The sequence below is a fragment of the Leptonychotes weddellii genome, chromosome 3, assembly GCF_054177405.1.
Source record: "Leptonychotes weddellii isolate Sample4059 chromosome 3, ASM5417740v2, whole genome shotgun sequence".
In the NCBI taxonomy this organism is placed as follows: Eukaryota; Metazoa; Chordata; class Mammalia; order Carnivora; family Phocidae; genus Leptonychotes; species Leptonychotes weddellii.
The window spans coordinates 155,926,722-155,944,640 of NC_138371.1; the positions used below are offsets into that span (position 1 = coordinate 155,926,722).

The window sequence follows — 17,919 nt, forward strand, 5'->3', positions numbered from 1 at the left end:
TTTTTGAAAATCTTTTCAAATATAAATATAGAAAATAATTCAAACTGAACAGATCACACAGACTTGGAAAACTTAGAATCTGCATTTTTTTTTTTTTTTAAAGCTCATGAGTTAAAAGTTTCTAACTATCCATTGGGAAAAAAACACTAGAAGTTTAAATGAAGCAAATTTGAGATGTTAGTATCAGAAGTTATGGCATAAACAAGAAGACAAACGCATCCGTGTCACTGGGGCATGTTATCTTCCTTGCAAGAAAAAGAAAATAGAGTTTAAGCGTTGTGACAAAATAGAGTTGGGGATTATGAAGTGGAGGTGACATTCAGTTCTAGAATTCCTGTTAGAGCACTTACCCTGCTTTGCATGTGTAGCACACTGTTTGAATTCAGGTACCTCAGAGATATCCAGCCTTTACATTCATGTTGGTAGGAAATATTTTGTCATTATTTTTTAACATTTTGCTATTTCTGCCTTATCTTAGGACCTATGTGAAATACGCACGCAAGACAATTTCTACTTCTTGTCTGAAAATTTATAAGCTAAAACTACTTATGCTAACATTTTCTGTAACGGCAGTGACTACACAGTTTGGAGTCATGCCAAATTTGGGTTTCAGTCCTGGCTATGTTACTCAATGATTGTGTGATTATTAGAAAGATTTTAACTTCTCCGGTCTTCACTTATCTCTGAAAAGCACAGGCAATAATAATACCAACCTCAGCTATTATGAGAATTAAACAAGATGATAGACACCTGGAAGTAATTACAAGCCCAACACATCTGTTTGTTATCCACGTCAGGTGCCTAACATCTGTAATCTCACGCATCTACTCTAACATCTGTATTGCTGCCTCCAATACTCTCTTCTTAAAATTAAAAGTCTGGCAACCTGTTGTTGCTGTCATTTTTAAATGATTTAAGTCTATTCTTCTGGAATACATATAAATAAAGGAGATATAGTTCCAGTAGAATGTCTTATTTTGTGTTTGTGTAAGTTTTAACATATACAAACATTATTCATTCTTATTTTGATATCTAAATATTGCATTAAAAATACAGATGAAGACATATGTCATAAAATCCTGTATAATCAGAGAACTAAAACAGTTTGATATGGTATCAATATAAAAATAATATACTACTAATTTAGGGCAGTGAGAGGAGCAAGCCCACCGGGAAAATGACAGGAATGAAATGGTATACCATTGTTTGAAAAGTCTGAGGAAATTCTTCATTATGTAGAAGTGAGAATATTGAACATGTAGAAGTTTAAGCCATCAAACGTTTTTATATATAATTTATCCAATATTTAACTTCAAATTTTTATCTTCAAATTGTGCCTTTTTTCGGTAAGGTAATCTCTCTCCCTTCTTTCCTGTTGAACATGGATTACAAAATCAGCTTAAGTAGAGATAGAATTCAGTCTCAGTTCTATGAAACTGTTTATTCTTCTGCCCTGTTTTCTAAATGTGTAACCATATTTTATTCCAAGTAATACTTTGTAATTTTATACAAAGTAGGATAAACCTTAATCCTTTTTTCTTTTCTTTCTTTGTTTTTTTATTTTAAGATTTCATTTATTTATTTGAGAGAGAGAGAGAGAGAGCAAGAGAGAGCATGAGAAGGGGGAGAGACAGAGGGAGAGAGAGAAGCAGACTCCCCACTGAGCCCATGCCAGGGCTGGATCCCAGGACCCTGAGATCATGAACTGAACCGAAGGCAGATGCTTATTTGACTGAGCCACCCAGTTGCACCCCCCTTAATCCTTTTTCTTAGGAATCAAATAATTGTTTTAATGCCCAATACTATTAAGAGTACATGAAATGTGTTTTGTGAACTTCAATCATTCAATAAGCATCAGTTGGACACACAGTGTTCCAGATCCCTGGAAATACACCTTTGAAAAACACAAACGTGGTTTCTATCTTCATAGATCTATGTATTTGTACACCTTGAGATATTAAATCAACAGCCCCAGGCAATATTTTTCCCCAGACTCAGCTCCTTTCAAACACTCTATGTCTTAAAATTAACAGATAATAATTTTTAATTAATATACCTAGGGAAAAAATAAGAATGTATACCAAGGAAATATGAGTCACACTGAAAAATTATGACTGTGACATATATTTTTGTTTTAGTTCTAGAGGTCAACCACATGCTGTCTAGTAAGATATGGCTGAAAGTAGGTTTTACCATAATTTACAAATGACTAAAAATTTCCTAAAATTTGGAAATTTATGGTATTTTGACACATTAATGATGAAGGTTCTGCTTACGTAAGAGAGATTGAGAATGAGAGAGAAGGAACTGGAGAGATATTTAAAGTAAGGACTTGGTTTATCCAAGATGTTTAGTTGGCAAGCTAGAGACCTAGGAGAATGAACAGTATAGTTCTAATCTGAGTCTAAAAGTCTGAGAACAGATGGTGTAAGTTCCAGTCCTAGCCCAAGGTCCTAGGAGCTCTGAGAGCTGATAGTGTGAGTCCCAGTATGAGTCCAAGTCTGAAGGTAGATGAAGACCCATGTCCCAGCTTGAAAACAGCCAGGGAGAGAAAGAGAATTCTTTATTTCTTTGCCTTTTATTCAATTCAGATCATCAGTGGATTGGATGTGGCCTACCCACACTGGGAAGGGCAATCTACTTTACTCAGTTTACCAATGCTCATCTAGAATCACCATCCCAGACACACCCAGAAATAATATTTAGCTAAATATCTGGGCACACTATGGCCCAGTTAAACTGATAAACAAAATTATTCATCACAGTATCATGGAAAAGGAGAAGAAACAAAATGATTGAGTGCATTCATGTGAGTCGCATTGTCTGGATTCATATATGCATCTCAAACTATGTAGGTATATGACTTCAGTCAAGTTCATAAACCTTTGGGGCTTATAACAGGAAGGGGTTCCCAATTATAGATCCTTATACTTGGTGTTTAAAGCAAACATATTGGTGATTGAAAGAGCACAATAAAAATGAATTTAGAATGGTTGTTTCATAATTTCATAATTAAAACTCTGTAACTGATTTACACCTCCAATCATGAGACTGTAATAACTACCAGACTAGACATTTTATCATAAACAAATAACCAAAGGGAAAAGCACAAAACAAATGGTTTTAGATGTTAGACAGAAGACAGTTCAGGACCATGATCTGTGAGATACGGATGCTAAATAAGATAAGCTTCATGATTATTCAGACTCTCTGCCTAGAAGCATTTTCTAAACAACAGCATGTGTGTGAGGACAGTTGCGGCATATAGAACACGCCGCCTTGTTAAGATGAGATCAGAATGTGGAGTAACAAAGATGTCGAAACATTTCAGAATACAACACTGGAGATGAGGCAGCAAAGCAGAGAAAAAGATCTGTATGTAAGAACCTTCCCTTGAGTTTTGGGCTGGAGTCCATGCATGCTTACTCAGCATGAGGCCACGAAAAGAACAATTATGGGGGAAAAAAACAAAAACAACTACTGGTATAAGAACAAGTATCCTGGGACTGTGAGATGAATATCCCTGGAACTCATAAAAGGCTAGAAGATAACTGTGTTCCAAACAATCATAATGGAGTGGCATTCTGAGCACTCCACAATTAGCAAGGGACTCAGAATTCAGTGGAGACCATGGAGAGCTCTTACGCATAGTGTTAGGGCTCAACTAGGTCAGAAGTAAATACTACATGTCTAACAAAATCTAAAATAATCTTCAAAAAGGTCAAACTAATTGTCAAATAAATTGATTTCCTGCCATGAAAAAACTTCCACTCCAGTCCAGCAATATATTCTCCATAATGATTGGTGTACAATCAAAAATTATATACAAAGAAGCAAGACTGTGTGACCCATAAAGATGAAAATTTTTCTCAATCGATACAGCTGTCCAGAAATCACTGGAAAAAAATTAAAACAGCTAGGAAGGACTTTAAAGCAGTGGTTATAAAAATATTAAAATATATTAAAGGGGCGCCTGGGTGGCTCAGTTGGTTAAGCGACTGCCTTCGGCTCAGGTCATGATCCTGGAGTCCCTGGATCGACTCCCGCATCGGGCTCCCTGCTCGGCAGGGAGTCTGCTTCTCCCTCTGACCCTCCCCCTCTCATGCTCTCTCTCTCTCTCTCTCATTCTCTCTCTCAAATAAATAAATAAAATCTTTAAAAAAAATTTAAAAAAATAAAATATATTAAAGGAAAGAACATGATGAGAGACAAATAAAGAATTTGGTACCTCTAAAAAGTAATCAGATGGAAATTTTAAAACTAAAATATGAAATCTGAAATGAAAAAAAAATCACTGGGTGGGATTAATAGCATATTGGACAGTGTATAAGAGAAGAGGGAACATGATGCCAGAGAAAGAGACATTATACCAAATGAAGTGCTGTGTGTAAAAATTGTGGAAATGAATGAACAGAACCACATTGACTTATGGGAGAATATAAAGTGTTATGACATGCATGGAATTTCAGGCATAGAATGGTAGGTGGGCAGAACAAATATTCAAAAATATACCGAAAATGTTCCAGTTGTTTGACAGTCATAAACTCCACATAGTCAAGAAAGTCAACAAACCTCAAGCAGAATAAACATAAAGAAAATCACACAGTGGAAAATCATAATGCAAAGGCTGACAATTGATGATAAGGATCCCATCTTAAAAGCAAAGAAATGAAAATATAGATCATGGACAAGTTAAACGTGACAAGGAAAAGACTTATGAGAGATTATATAAGCCAGAAGACACTGATGAAATCTTGCATAGCTGATGGAAAACAAAACAAAACAAAGCAAACACAACGGAACAAAACCTGTCAACTTAGAATTCTATTTCAAGTAAAAAGATCCTTAAATTGAAAGCAAGCTACATAAATTCTCAAACAAATAAAAACTGGAAGTATATATTGTTAGCAGACCAGTGCAATAGAACTGTTAAATAAAGTAAATAAAGTGGAAGTAAAAGGATTTCAGACAAAATTTGAGGCTACACAAAGAAATAGAAGCATCAGAAATGATAAATATGTGAAAAATATATATTGTGCCTAGTTTCTTCTCTTTCTTTATCTTCTTTGAAGATAATCAAATGCGTAAATTAAACATTATGACAGAGTATTACGGAGTTTAAAATATATATAAGAGTAAAATGTGTGTTTTAAAGCAGACGATACCAAAATAACAATCATAAAGAGAACAGGAGAAACTTTGGGAGTTGATGGATATGTTCATGGCATAGATTGTGGTGATGGTTTCAAAGGTGTCTACTTTTCTCCAAGCCTCCAAGCTCATCAAGTTGTACACACTGAATATATACATCTTTTTTTATATACAGCTTTTTGTATGTCGATTATAACTCAATATGATGTTTTTTAATTAAAATGTGTGACAACACTACCACGAAGGATGGGGAATAGAAAAATAAAATTTTAAGATCCTTACAACAAACATGAATGGACCAGGGATGTGTGTAGTAACATGGATTAACTTCAAAAAGGACTATGTTCAGTAAAAGAACCCAGACACAAAAGAGTACACTCAACGATTTATTTATATGGTGTTCCAGAAAAGGCAAATCCAGTCAGTAGTGAAAAATATCAAAACAATGTTGGGAAAGGGAATAGGGTCAGAGGGGATGACTGACTGGAAAGGTACACAAGGGATGTGTGTGAGTGACAGAAATATTCTGTATCTTAATAGGTGCATGGGTTACATGGATGTATGCATTTGTAAACTCATCCAGAGATTTCCATACCAAAGATCTGTGTGTGACTCTGCATACAAATAACACTTCAATAAAAATAAATAATTTTAATAAGAAATAGCTAATTTTTAAAAAAATTATATAACTTAGATATTCTCATTCTTGCTTTATCCTCTCCCCCAACCAACCATGCCCCACCAATATCTGAAAAATTAAGACAATTTAGAAAGCATATTGAAATACACAAGAACTTTGATAATTACCTTGTTTATTTCAAGAGTAATCTAATATTCTTTATAACGTATACAAAAAGATTCCTGGAAATGATAAAGGTATAATCTCATTGCCCATTACATTCACACAGTTATGTTCTCCTTGAATAAGCATTAGCTCCAAAGAATCATTATTGTGGGACTAAAACTTGACATTGAGTTTAGGACATTATTGTAATTTCCTGTACAAACACAGGGGCTTACAGTATTGTTAATACAAGTTTGCATTTACTATGCTGGCCAGGATACTGGCAATTTCCCTTAATTATAAAAAGTCCTTATGTTTAGAGCATAATGCACATAAGGACAAGGCAAAATGTTAGCAATTAATTCTTAAGTAGGAAGCCATGTGGGTACAATGCAGCATGAGTTATTCCACATTATTTCAAATCCCACAAAGAGGCACTATCATCAAGAGGTTCAAAATAACTAGATTCAAACATGTAGTTAAAATTAATACAAAGTGTACTGCCTTTGGAACCCAGTGTAAGCTGCATGAACCATTTTAGACAAATACTTAGCCTAATCTCACACCAACTATAAATCATGGACTTTTCTCTTTTCAACTCTATCAAACTGTGACTTGATTTTCTAGTGAGCAATTCTAGCATTCTTATAATTAAAATTTTAAGGAAATGTCATGCTGGTTTAAAAAAGATAAAAACATTTGTTGAGCTTGTCAATAATCTGTTTTCCATAGGAATTTTTTTTTTTTTATTGATTGGAGAGGTAGTGTGTATGCGCGCACGTGCTCAAGCGCACGTGAGTGAGTGGGAGGAGGGGCAGAGAGAGGGAGAGAAATCCTTCAGCACTCCAGCAGACTCCCCTGAGACCATGACCCTAGCTGAAATCAAGAGTCAGACACTCCACCAACAGAGCCACCCAAGCACTCCTCCGTAGGAATTTCTTATTGGAGGTGGTCTGATATTCTTTATGAAACAGGATTGATCAACTTTTCCCCTCTTAAGACAATAGATGGTCTTTCTTTATCATTGGAGTAACTTTTTTTTTTCCAGATTAAATGTGCAAAGAGTAGAACTTAATACTCTACGCACACATTACAAATATCATTTTCCATTATTAACAAAATATCTTACACATAAAGCTAAATAAGATTTCTGTAAAAGTATACCAGTATAAACATAATATAGTATGTGGGGATATTATATGCAACAAAGATTTTAAGAAGCAGAAGCAAAGATTGAAAGGATAGTATACAGAAAGGAGATATATTTTAAATGCATATTTGTTTACTTAAAAACAAATAAAAAGATAATTGAATTCAGAATGTAATCATTGCTTTATGTTTGTCTTTCTAAAGTTGTTGGTCTCTGTATTAGTTTCCTAGGTCTGCTGTACAAAGTACTGCAAACTGGATGGCTTATAACAACAGAAATTTATGTTATCAGAGTTGTGGAAGCTAGAATCCAAAATCAAGGTATTAGCAAAGGTCATACTCTCCTATTTAATATTATTTTTCCTGCTTCTCTCCTAGACTCTGGTGGCTACTAGCAATTTTTGGAATTCCTCGGCTTGTATTTTTATTATTCCAATTTCTACCTCCATCTTGGCATGGCCATCTTCTATCTGTGTGTGTGTGTGTGTCTAAATTTCCCTCTTTTGATAAGGACACTAGTCATAATGGATTTAGGGCTCACCCTAATTCAGTATGCCTTCATCCTAAGTTAATTACATCTGCATGGACTCTAATTCCCAAAATAGTCTCATTCACAGGTTCTAAAGGACATGAATTTTCAGGGGACAATATTCAATCCAGTACAGTCATGAACAATAAAAAGTATTTTTAATGTCAATTCCCTTTAGAGAGCCAATCTAATTCAATGAAATACTTGAAATTATGATATCGTATTGTGCCATTTACTCATTTATTTAATTGTTCATTCACAAATATGTATAGAACACCTACACAGGGATAGTTTCTGTGGTAACTACTAGAGATAAAAAAAAATAGAGATAAACAAATAAGAAAAATACACAACTTACTACTATTTTAAGTCTTCAATAGATCATCATCTCTGAAAAAAGGATTTGATACCAAACTGCTAAACACAAAATGTTCAATGACAATTTCAATGTCATTTCTACAATTGAAGTGTCTCATTTGGGGTTCTCTTTCATTCCATATGGGCCATTTAACTCCCAGCTGTCAATTTCTTGGGTTTAGCCAGTGAAAAAAGGAACAACCAGAGCAGTAACAATCCCATCTTAGATATACTGATGATTTGATGACTTTATGATGGTATTTGGCTAGCAAAAACAAGCAGTCAAATTCTTCCCTAAAACATAACACCCCACATGGACACCATATGCAAAATACATATTTTTTTTAAATATAAGCAATATGAAACTCTATTACCTGTTAACTTTTCAAACTCAAATTCTAGTAATAAAATATCAAGAGCTAATTAGGCTGATTTTCGGCCTATTTCTGTTTCATCATACAATTTTTCCCTAAATATGCTGTGGGAATCACTTGGCACATTTAATCTAAGAAATTATCTGCAAAGACTATTAAATACAGACATTCTTTGGCCTAAGACTACTAACTTATTGATTCAGAGTCTTTGTTGATATGTTTAAGAATTTGCATTTAAATTAGTTCTCTAACAGATTCTTACATTAAAGTTTCAGAACCATTGTTATAGCTCATAAACAGCACCACTAAAAAGGAAAATAAGTCCTTCCAACAAGAAATGTTACAGTATGGAAAAATAAAATGGAGTGGAGGGGTTAAGAGAGAATGAATGGAAGGGTGTTTGAACAAATGTTAAGAAAAAAAATTAATTGTAGGGTGGGTGAGTGGAATTGGCAAGAAGTCCATCTTAAATCTTTGTTGGTGAGATAAAATGTCCAAAGTCATAGTCAAAAATTGCTGAAATGTTATCTTACCTATGGGCAAAACCCAGAGGCACACACATTTTTATTTTGGCACTGAGATTTTACTAGCACTCTAATTTAATTTCTTGAAACCTGACCAATTTTCCTCTTTGGAAGTGAAGTGACCTCATCTATCTATGAAGAATATAAATGGACAAATTATGAGCTTATTCTAGTGGTGATAACCTTATTCCACTATTTATGGAAATTTATATGAAACACATATTCCTCTAGAAATCCAGGGTCAAGTGGAATCAAGGTAAAAATGCCGTATTTTGCTAATGTTACCCAAACCTTCTGCAAACATGTTTTACCAAATTACATTTCAGTATTATATACTGAACAGCAAAAATGCCCTTACCTCCTCAGACCATGGAGCAAAAAGAAGGGAGAAGCAAAATTCCAGCTAAGCGGCTGCCTTTCCTGATTCAAAGAACCCTGTTCCTAGCAGGGCTGGTCCCAGGGAGCTCTACTTTCCAACCTGAGGTCTTCCAGGGAGTATAGGAAAGGTTGTTTAGTTCTCAGGCTTTCAACATGCAGAAGGCAGCATGGAGAAGGGAAGGATGTTACAGCGTTTTGTTTCAGCCTCTTTCCCAGCGCCCTCCCTCAGTATTTGTTGATGCCAAAGGGACAAACCCTATAGAGTTGGGACAACTTAGGCAGCAGTAGGCTGAGCAATGAGGTGTGTTGATGAGGAGGTGAGCAGCAGCTTACTTAGTGTAGAAGCTGGCCAGAAAGCAGAGCACCATAGGAGAGAGGCTGAGGAATCGCAGGAAGAGGTGAGCTGGAACCCGTAAGTTCTCAGCGTGACAGTAGCAGAGCCATTCCTTGATCAGGAGTCTCCAAGGGTGTCCCTTTCATCGTATGTAAGAAGACATAGACAGTTAGGATGACGTGGGTCAGAGTCAAGATAACAGAAATGCTGAAGAAGGGGATGCTGGGTAGAGCCACATGCGGCAATCCTGCCAAGAGAATGTCGGCCAGCCAGATGCCCTGGCGCTTTGCCACGTGAGGGCCGGGCTTTACTTCACCGTGTGCCACGACCACACTCATCCCGCCAGTTTCAGAAGCTCAGCCGGTTTGAGGTGCAGCTCTGGCTTCTCCACCTGTGGCTCCTGGAAGCCTGAGCTACACATGTTTGATAGTTTCACTCTATGATCAATTCTTAAAAAATCTTTACCAGTGCAAATGTAAACCATGTACAATCTTTTATAGACACCTGTTTTGCCTTTTCCATAGCTCTCTTATAACATTTATTTTAATTATAGGAGCTATTAACATATTTCTCTTCTCTGGTAGACTGGTTGCTTCCAAAGGTGGCTTTGCTTTTTTCATTTTGACCCTTGGAGCTATATCATTGTAGCTGCTACCATTACTGAATTTTATCTGAACCCTGGGATCCTGGAAAAGAGCAACAGTTACAGAAAGCCCTTCAGCTTTCTGTGTTCTGGAAACAGCTTACTGGGAGGAGCCATCCTTCACCATAAGATTTAGGTAAGACTCACTGATGCCCCTCCCTTTTGCTTCCCTATACCAGACCCTCCGAATTCTCATCTTTTTCTCATTAATGTTTAGTTGAATCCATTGTTCCCACTGATCAATCAGAACAAAGTGCCCTAAACAAAACTTTGCTGGAGTTTCTCTGTCCCCAAGGCCCCTGGATTTTGATCCACCCTCAGCAGCATGCAGACCTACCTTGACAGCCTGTAGGCTGCCAAAATGGAAGACTGACCTGCTCTCCACCCTGTCCAGCAACTTCACTACTTTTGCTTCTCCCAAGCCCCATACTCCTCCCTATAAAAGAAAAGCCTCTTGCTCTTGATCAGAACATTCTCTCCATTGCTGTCGTCCTTCTGAATAAAGTTTTTCCTTACATAGGTATGGATTCATTTTTATTTGATATTGCTGAATACATATTTTGATATTTGGTGAATTAAAGGTAAATGCATCTTACACCACTGCCTCTTCAAATTTTCCACATTTTTTAATAAACATACTGCCATGAACTTCAAAACTAATCAATGTATAGTTATCTTTAACTGACCTCCTATTTTGAACCTGCCAGCTTTATTTTATTGACTACAAGTGTATGCTGTCTCTGTTCCATTTCTATCAGACTAGTTCTGACTGTGATCATCTGCTCATTTAGACAAACCACAGTAGCTTCCAATTCACTTTCCCTTCTCCTTGAATCTCTTCCTTTTTACATTAAATGTTGCCACCATAGTCATCTTTGCAAAATAAAAATACCCCCCTCTGTGTTATTCCTTAAGAAACAAACATAAATGGTTCTCTATAACCAATAAGAGAAAGTCCAAACTTATTGTCTTATCATAGAGAGAGATTAATTGTTAGACTGGCAATTCCCATTCTGCTCTTACTGCTATTCATGCTTGAACAATAATTTTATGTACTTGCTGCCCATTTTAACTCCAGACCACTCTTGTATGCCTGCGTGTATTATATCATTTGTGTTAATTATTTGATTCAAGTTATTTACTTAATTAGTTAATGCCTAGAAAACCCCTACTCTTCTGCAAGTTCAGTTCAAATTTCATTTTCTCATGTGCATGTTACTCAAATTCCAATCAATATTGAGTACTTGTTTTTTTTTTACATTTGACTTAATGTAGTACTTATGACATATATTTAATTGTACTATTTATGTAACTTTGTAGAATAACACCTCATCAAAATCATTTGGGGGGCATGCAGGGAGAGGGAGAAAATCTTAAGCAGTTTCTATGCTCCCAGTTTGGAGTCTGATGCAGGACTCGATTTCAGGACCTGAAGATCACAACCTGAGCAGAAATCAAGAGTCGGATACCTAACTGACTGAGCCACCCAGGTGCCCCTCAATGTCAATATTTAATACAGTTCCAGAAACAGTTATTGCTCCATAAATATTTAGTGTGTTAATTATATATACATGTTTCTTTCATTTAATACAGTTTCTGATTATAAAGGAAACATATACACTATAGAGCTATTAGAAAATAGCATGGCAATAATTAGAAATCAGTTCTCCCATAAATATGCATTTTAAAAATTTTTCTAATTTTGAGTAACCATTTTATTCATAACATTCTGTCTCAATCTCTTTAAATAAAATGTAGTTTCATATGGTTTTATTCATAACATTCTGTCTCAATCTCCTTAAATAAAATGTAGCTCATATGATAAATATGGTATAAAATGCTGCATATTTCTTTGTTATTACCTAATTTTAAAGATGTGTTTTTTCTTAAATATTATTATTAAATTAGTAAATAATCTGATGCCACAAAACATTGACTTAAATATTTCACTTCTGTTAGACATTTGCATTGTTTCTGATTTTTTACTAATATACATTCAGCATTATGATATGTGCATAAATTATTAATTACAAATAAAGGAATGAATAGCCTGATTTTATAAATTGAGAACATATTAAGAAGTATACCAATATATGATACATAAGGATACATAGGAGGAAGTGTCATAAATTTAAAAATATATATGATACATATTGTTATATTTCCCTATAATATCTATGCCTCCATTAATAAACATTTGATTGACACATGACTATGTGTGTGTGTTTGAAAGTGTGTATTTTTTTACGTGCAATTTGTTCTCTGTGGTATACATTCTGTTACCTTGAGTCACTTCTTGGCTTGTAAGTAACAATTTAACTTATATTAACCCATAGCTCTCCTTTTCTTTTATATAAAGGGGATAAGAAAATTAATCCTGGATGTAAATAATATCAAATAACAAAGGGAAAGCATCATCTCGTCTCTTAGATTAAGCACTAAATTTTAAGGCTCTGAGTATATATAAGCTTACTTCAGATATTTCTTGCATTTGTAAAGATCAAGAGGTTTAGCAATCATTATTATGTTACTGTTTGTTTGTTTATTAGACTTCTGCTGCCTAGGTTCTTCCTTCACAGTGGTAACTCTTTTTGCTCACTATTCTATCCCCAGTCTCTGAAACTTGTAGGACTTCAATACATATTTGCTGAAGCCTACAAATTGATTTAGGAACAAGTGAAAATCATACTCTGACAATTAGATGTAAAAATTTATATTTGAGTTACTCTCCATCATAGGAAAGAATACGTTCTTTAAGTGTGGATACTACAATATCATGTCAAGATATTCTGGGAAATGACTACTTTTAAAAACAGGTTCATTGGAACAGGCAACTTTCCAATTTTTTTAAACAAAAGCACAACAGTTTTTTATTTATGAATTAGTTTGTGATAATACTTTATATGTATAATAAAGATATTATCTCTTAAATTAATATCCCTTGTATTTTTAAATTCTGTAATAGCCATTTTTATATTACATATATACATTTTTAAAAAATTTACTGCTAGTTATCAACCATTTCTTCCTTGATCTTTTCATTGAATTTTTTTGTGTGTATGTGCAAGTAAATTTTTTAAAATGAAAGAGTTTGGGACATAAGCAAATAGTCAAGGTTGGGTGCTATTAACTCTTCTCAAAGGATAAGGTCTCTCAAGGGAGTGAATGTTTAGGGAGAAGAGAATGGAAGGCACGAATAGATGAATAATTTTTTCTCAAGTGACAGATATAGTAATCTAGTAGATCAAAGACTGCCTTTCTTTTCTTGACTTGAATGCTTTCATACAATTTTAAATGGATAATTATAATGTTTACAATAAACAAGCCTAGAGTCTTTTACTTCAAATTAATGAGACATCAAGCTCTCTACACATACCTTCAACCCCAGCATTTTTTTTTCTTGGTAAATTATGAAAAACACTTTAATGAGTCATTATATGGAGTGTTAGGATAAGAATATCTGATAGGTTAAGTATATAAAATATCATTCAAAAAACATCTATTTGGAATTATATATGTTGCAATCATTTCCTGGCTATGGTCCAGAGCAACAAAAATGTATTAAATTATATCAAAAATGTTATTTCAAAACAGTACCTTAATTTTTTTGTATTATTAGCATATTTTCTTCAAAAAAAACTTCTATAGAAGTATCATACATAAAAATTATAAACATTGTGGGCGCCTGAGTGGCTCAGTCAGCTAAACACCTGACTCTTTATTTCAGCCCAGGTCATGATCTCAAGGTCCTGGGATGAGCCCCTCCTTGGGCTCCATGCTGGGCCTGGAGCCAAATCAAATAAGACAAGAACATAGAGGGAGGGAAACCATAAGAGACTCTTAACAATAGGAAACAAACTGGGGGAGAGGAGGTGGGTGGTGGGGGATGGGGTAACTGGCTGATGGGCATTAAGGAAGGCACTTGAAGCAATGAGCACTGGGTGTTAGACACAACTGATGAATCACTAAATTCTACCACTGAAACTAATAATACAGTATATGTTAATTAAATTGCATTTAAATAAAATTTTTTAGAAAGATTCTCTCTTCCCCTCTCCCTTTGACCCTCCCCCTCACATATGCACCTGTTCTTTCTGTCTCTCTTTGTCTAAATTTATATATATATAAATTATATATTATATATTTATATATTTTATATAATATATATAATATATATATAATAATTATATAAAATATATATATAATATGTATCTATGTGTGTATATATATATATATAAGCACAGTACTATTCCATGGGATGGATTAATGGAAGAAAGGAAACCTTTAGTTGTAACCTTGCTAATTCTCACCTCGTTTGGGACATATTGTTTAGTAATTCAGGATCTGAGAATAATTTGGAAAATAATACTTTAAATATAATTAAATGCAGTTGTAAATATGTGTTATGATTCTGTTTTATGATATTATAAAAATGCATAAAATGTATGTCTATAAGAAATAGATAATAGTATAGTACCTTATGTTCTTTAAGGTTAGTGGATTTGACCAGATTTATGACCATAACCCAAAATTTTGTCCTACCAAAGCCTCCTTATGGGTTCAGTTCTCCAAAATATATACCATTCACAGGTTAAGAAATCAATATCCTTATCCTTGGTGTGTCAGACTGGGCTGAGTTGCAGGTTTCTTTTGCTTAGGCTCAAGGCCAGTCTTAGCAGTTCCTTCTCCCTTTGCTATAGCACCTCATCCCTGTGACATTAACTGCAACATTAGTGGCAAAGACACATGTGCCCAATGACATCTGTAAAGGAAATCAAAAGAGGAATTGGAAATTCACTTTCAACTCAGAGAATGGCTGACCTAATCTCTCCACGGTAGACTTTTCTGAAAAAAAGATAGCTTCCAAGAAATACTAGTCATGATCCTTTTTAACAGTGTATCCACTTGAACAGAATAGAGAGCCCAGATATGGACCCTCAACTCTATGGTCAAATAATCTTTGACAAAGCAGGAAAAATATGCAATGGAAAAAAGACAGTCTCTTCAATAAATGGTGCTGGGAAAATTGGACAGCTATACACAGAAGAATGAAACTCGACCATTCTCTAACACCATGCACAAAGATAAACTCAAAATAGATGAAAGCCCTCAATGTGAGACAGGAATCCATCAAGATCCTAGAGGAGAACGTAAGCAGTAACATTTTCGACATTGGCCACAGCAACTTCTTTCAAGATACATCTCCAAAGGCTAGTGAAACAAAAGCAAAAATGAACCTTTGGGACTTCTCAAGATAAAAAGCTTCTGCACAGCAAAGGAAACAGTCAACAAAACAAAGAGGCAACTCCCAGAATGGGAGAAGATATTTGCAAATGACACTACAAAGTGCTGATTTCCAAGATCTATAAAGAACTTCTCAAACTCAACACCCAAAAAACAAATAATCCAGTCAAAAAATGGGCAGAAGACATGAACAGATACTTCTTAAAAGAAGACATACAAATGGCTAACAGACACATGAAAAAATATTCATCATCATTAGCCATCAGGGAAATTCAAATCAAAACCACACTGAGATACCACCTTACACCAGTTAGAATGACAAAAATTGACAAGGCAAGAGACAACAAATGTTGGAGAGGTTGTAGAGAAAGGAGAACCCTCTTACATTGCTGGTGGGAATACAAGTTGGTACAGCCACTTTGGAAAACAGTGTGGAGGTTCTTCAAAAAATTAAAAATAGAGCTACTCTATGACCCAGCAATTGCACTACTGGGTATTTACCCCAAAGACACAGATGTAGTGAAAAGAAGGGCCATATACACCCCAATGTTCATAGCAGCAATGTCCGCAATAGCCAAACTGTGGAAAGAGCTGAGATGCCCTTCAACAGATGAATGGATAAAGAAGATGTGGTCCATATATACAATGGAATATTACTCAGCCATCAGAAATGATGAATACCCAACTTTTACATCAACATGGATGGGACTGGAGGAAATTATGCTATGTGAAATAAGTCAAGCAGAGAAAGTCAATTATCATATGGTTTCACTTATTTGTGGAATAAAGGAATAGCATGGAGGACAATTAGGAGAAGGAAGGGAAAAATGAAGGGGGGGAATCGGAGAGGAGATGAACCATGAGAGACTATGGACTCTGAGAAACTTACCGAAGATTTTAGGGGGGAGAGGGGTGGGGGATAGGTTAGCCCGGTGATGGGTATTAAGGAGGGCACATACTGCATGGAGCACTGGGTGTTATATGAAAACAATGAATCATGGATCACTACATCAAAAACTAATGATGTATGGTGACTAACATAATATAATAAAATTTAAAAAAACAGTGTATCTATTTGGGAACAAGAAAATAAAACAGATTAACACTTCAACAAAAACTCATAAAAATGTCATAACCTGAAATTTAAACCCCATTGCATATTGATCCAGTTAATAGCCTTGAATTTTATCTACTCAAGCAGTATTTCTTTGTGTTGGGAGTGATGTTGGGGTGGGGCTATGACAGTGAAAATTTATGGAATCCCCTAAAAGCAGATAATTGGTACACAGAGCACTTCCTCATAGATTATGTAATTTAATTTTGTATTTTACTATATCTGCAAGTTAAGGATTATAAATCATATTTTATAGCTGAGAACCTGAGGCATAGGCAGATAAGCAGCTTACTTAAATTTTGTAATAAAAGTGGCTTTAGAATAAGTTTTAATCTCAGACTAGGAAAATCAATAGTTTAAAGTAAAATTCTAGTTTCAAGTCTTCACTTTATTTTATACTCTTTCATTATAATTATATTAAATTACAAAATGCATACTGAAAAAAAGTTTGCATATATAAAAGCATAAAGCTCAGTGAAATTTCAGGACATGAACCACAGCAATATTAAGAAATAGACACAGCCATCCTCATGTCTTTTATCAACCGAACACCTCTCCCTTGAGGTAGCCACTATCTGGATTTATAGAGCCATAGATTCGGTCAGCCTGCTCTTGAACATTATATAAATGAGATCGATACAGTTTTGATTTATGTCTGTCCAGTTTTTCTCAGGTTATTTTTAATTTTTATTTATTTATTTTAGAGAGAGGGGGGAGGGGCAGAGGAAGAGGGAAAGAGAGAATCTTAAGCAGGCTCCATGCCCAGCGTGGAGCCTGATGCGGGGCTCTATCTCATAACCCTGAGGTCATGACCTGAGCCGAAATCAAGAGTCAGACTCTCAAATGGCTGAGCCACCCAGGCACCCTTCAAATTATAAATTTAAAATATGGCCCTGATGTTACTTGCAGCAGTATTTTATTCATTTTCATTCCTGTAAAGTATTCCATTACAGAATATAAAACAATTCATTTTTCTGTTGCTGATTGAAAACTTTGTCATTTAAAGTCTGCACAGCTATAAATAAAGGAAAATTCTGTGTTTACCTTTCATTAAATACATGTACACATTTCTGTTGCGGATATGTCCAGGAGTGGGATATCTATTTCATAGGTTACATGTATGTGCAGTATTAATAGAGAATGCTGAACCAATTTACAAAGTGGTTGTAAAAATGTATACTCCCACTAGCTCTAGTCATAGCTTACATAGACTTGATCCAGTAAATCAGAACAGTTGTTCTAAAGTGTGTGTATGAATTGATTCATGGTAATACTTTTATTTATTTATTTATTTTTTAAAAGACATATTTATTTGAGAGAGATTGAGAGAAAGAAAGT

The 17,919-nt window shown here is 34.9% G+C and overlaps 1 pseudogene; it reads right to left on the bottom strand.

The window, feature by feature from the left end:
- Positions 1–9,471: 9,471 nt before the first annotated feature.
- LOC102736716 (ORM1-like protein 2 pseudogene) lies at positions 9,472–9,918 on the bottom strand (annotated as a pseudogene).
- Between the last annotated feature and the right edge of the window lie 8,001 nt (positions 9,919–17,919).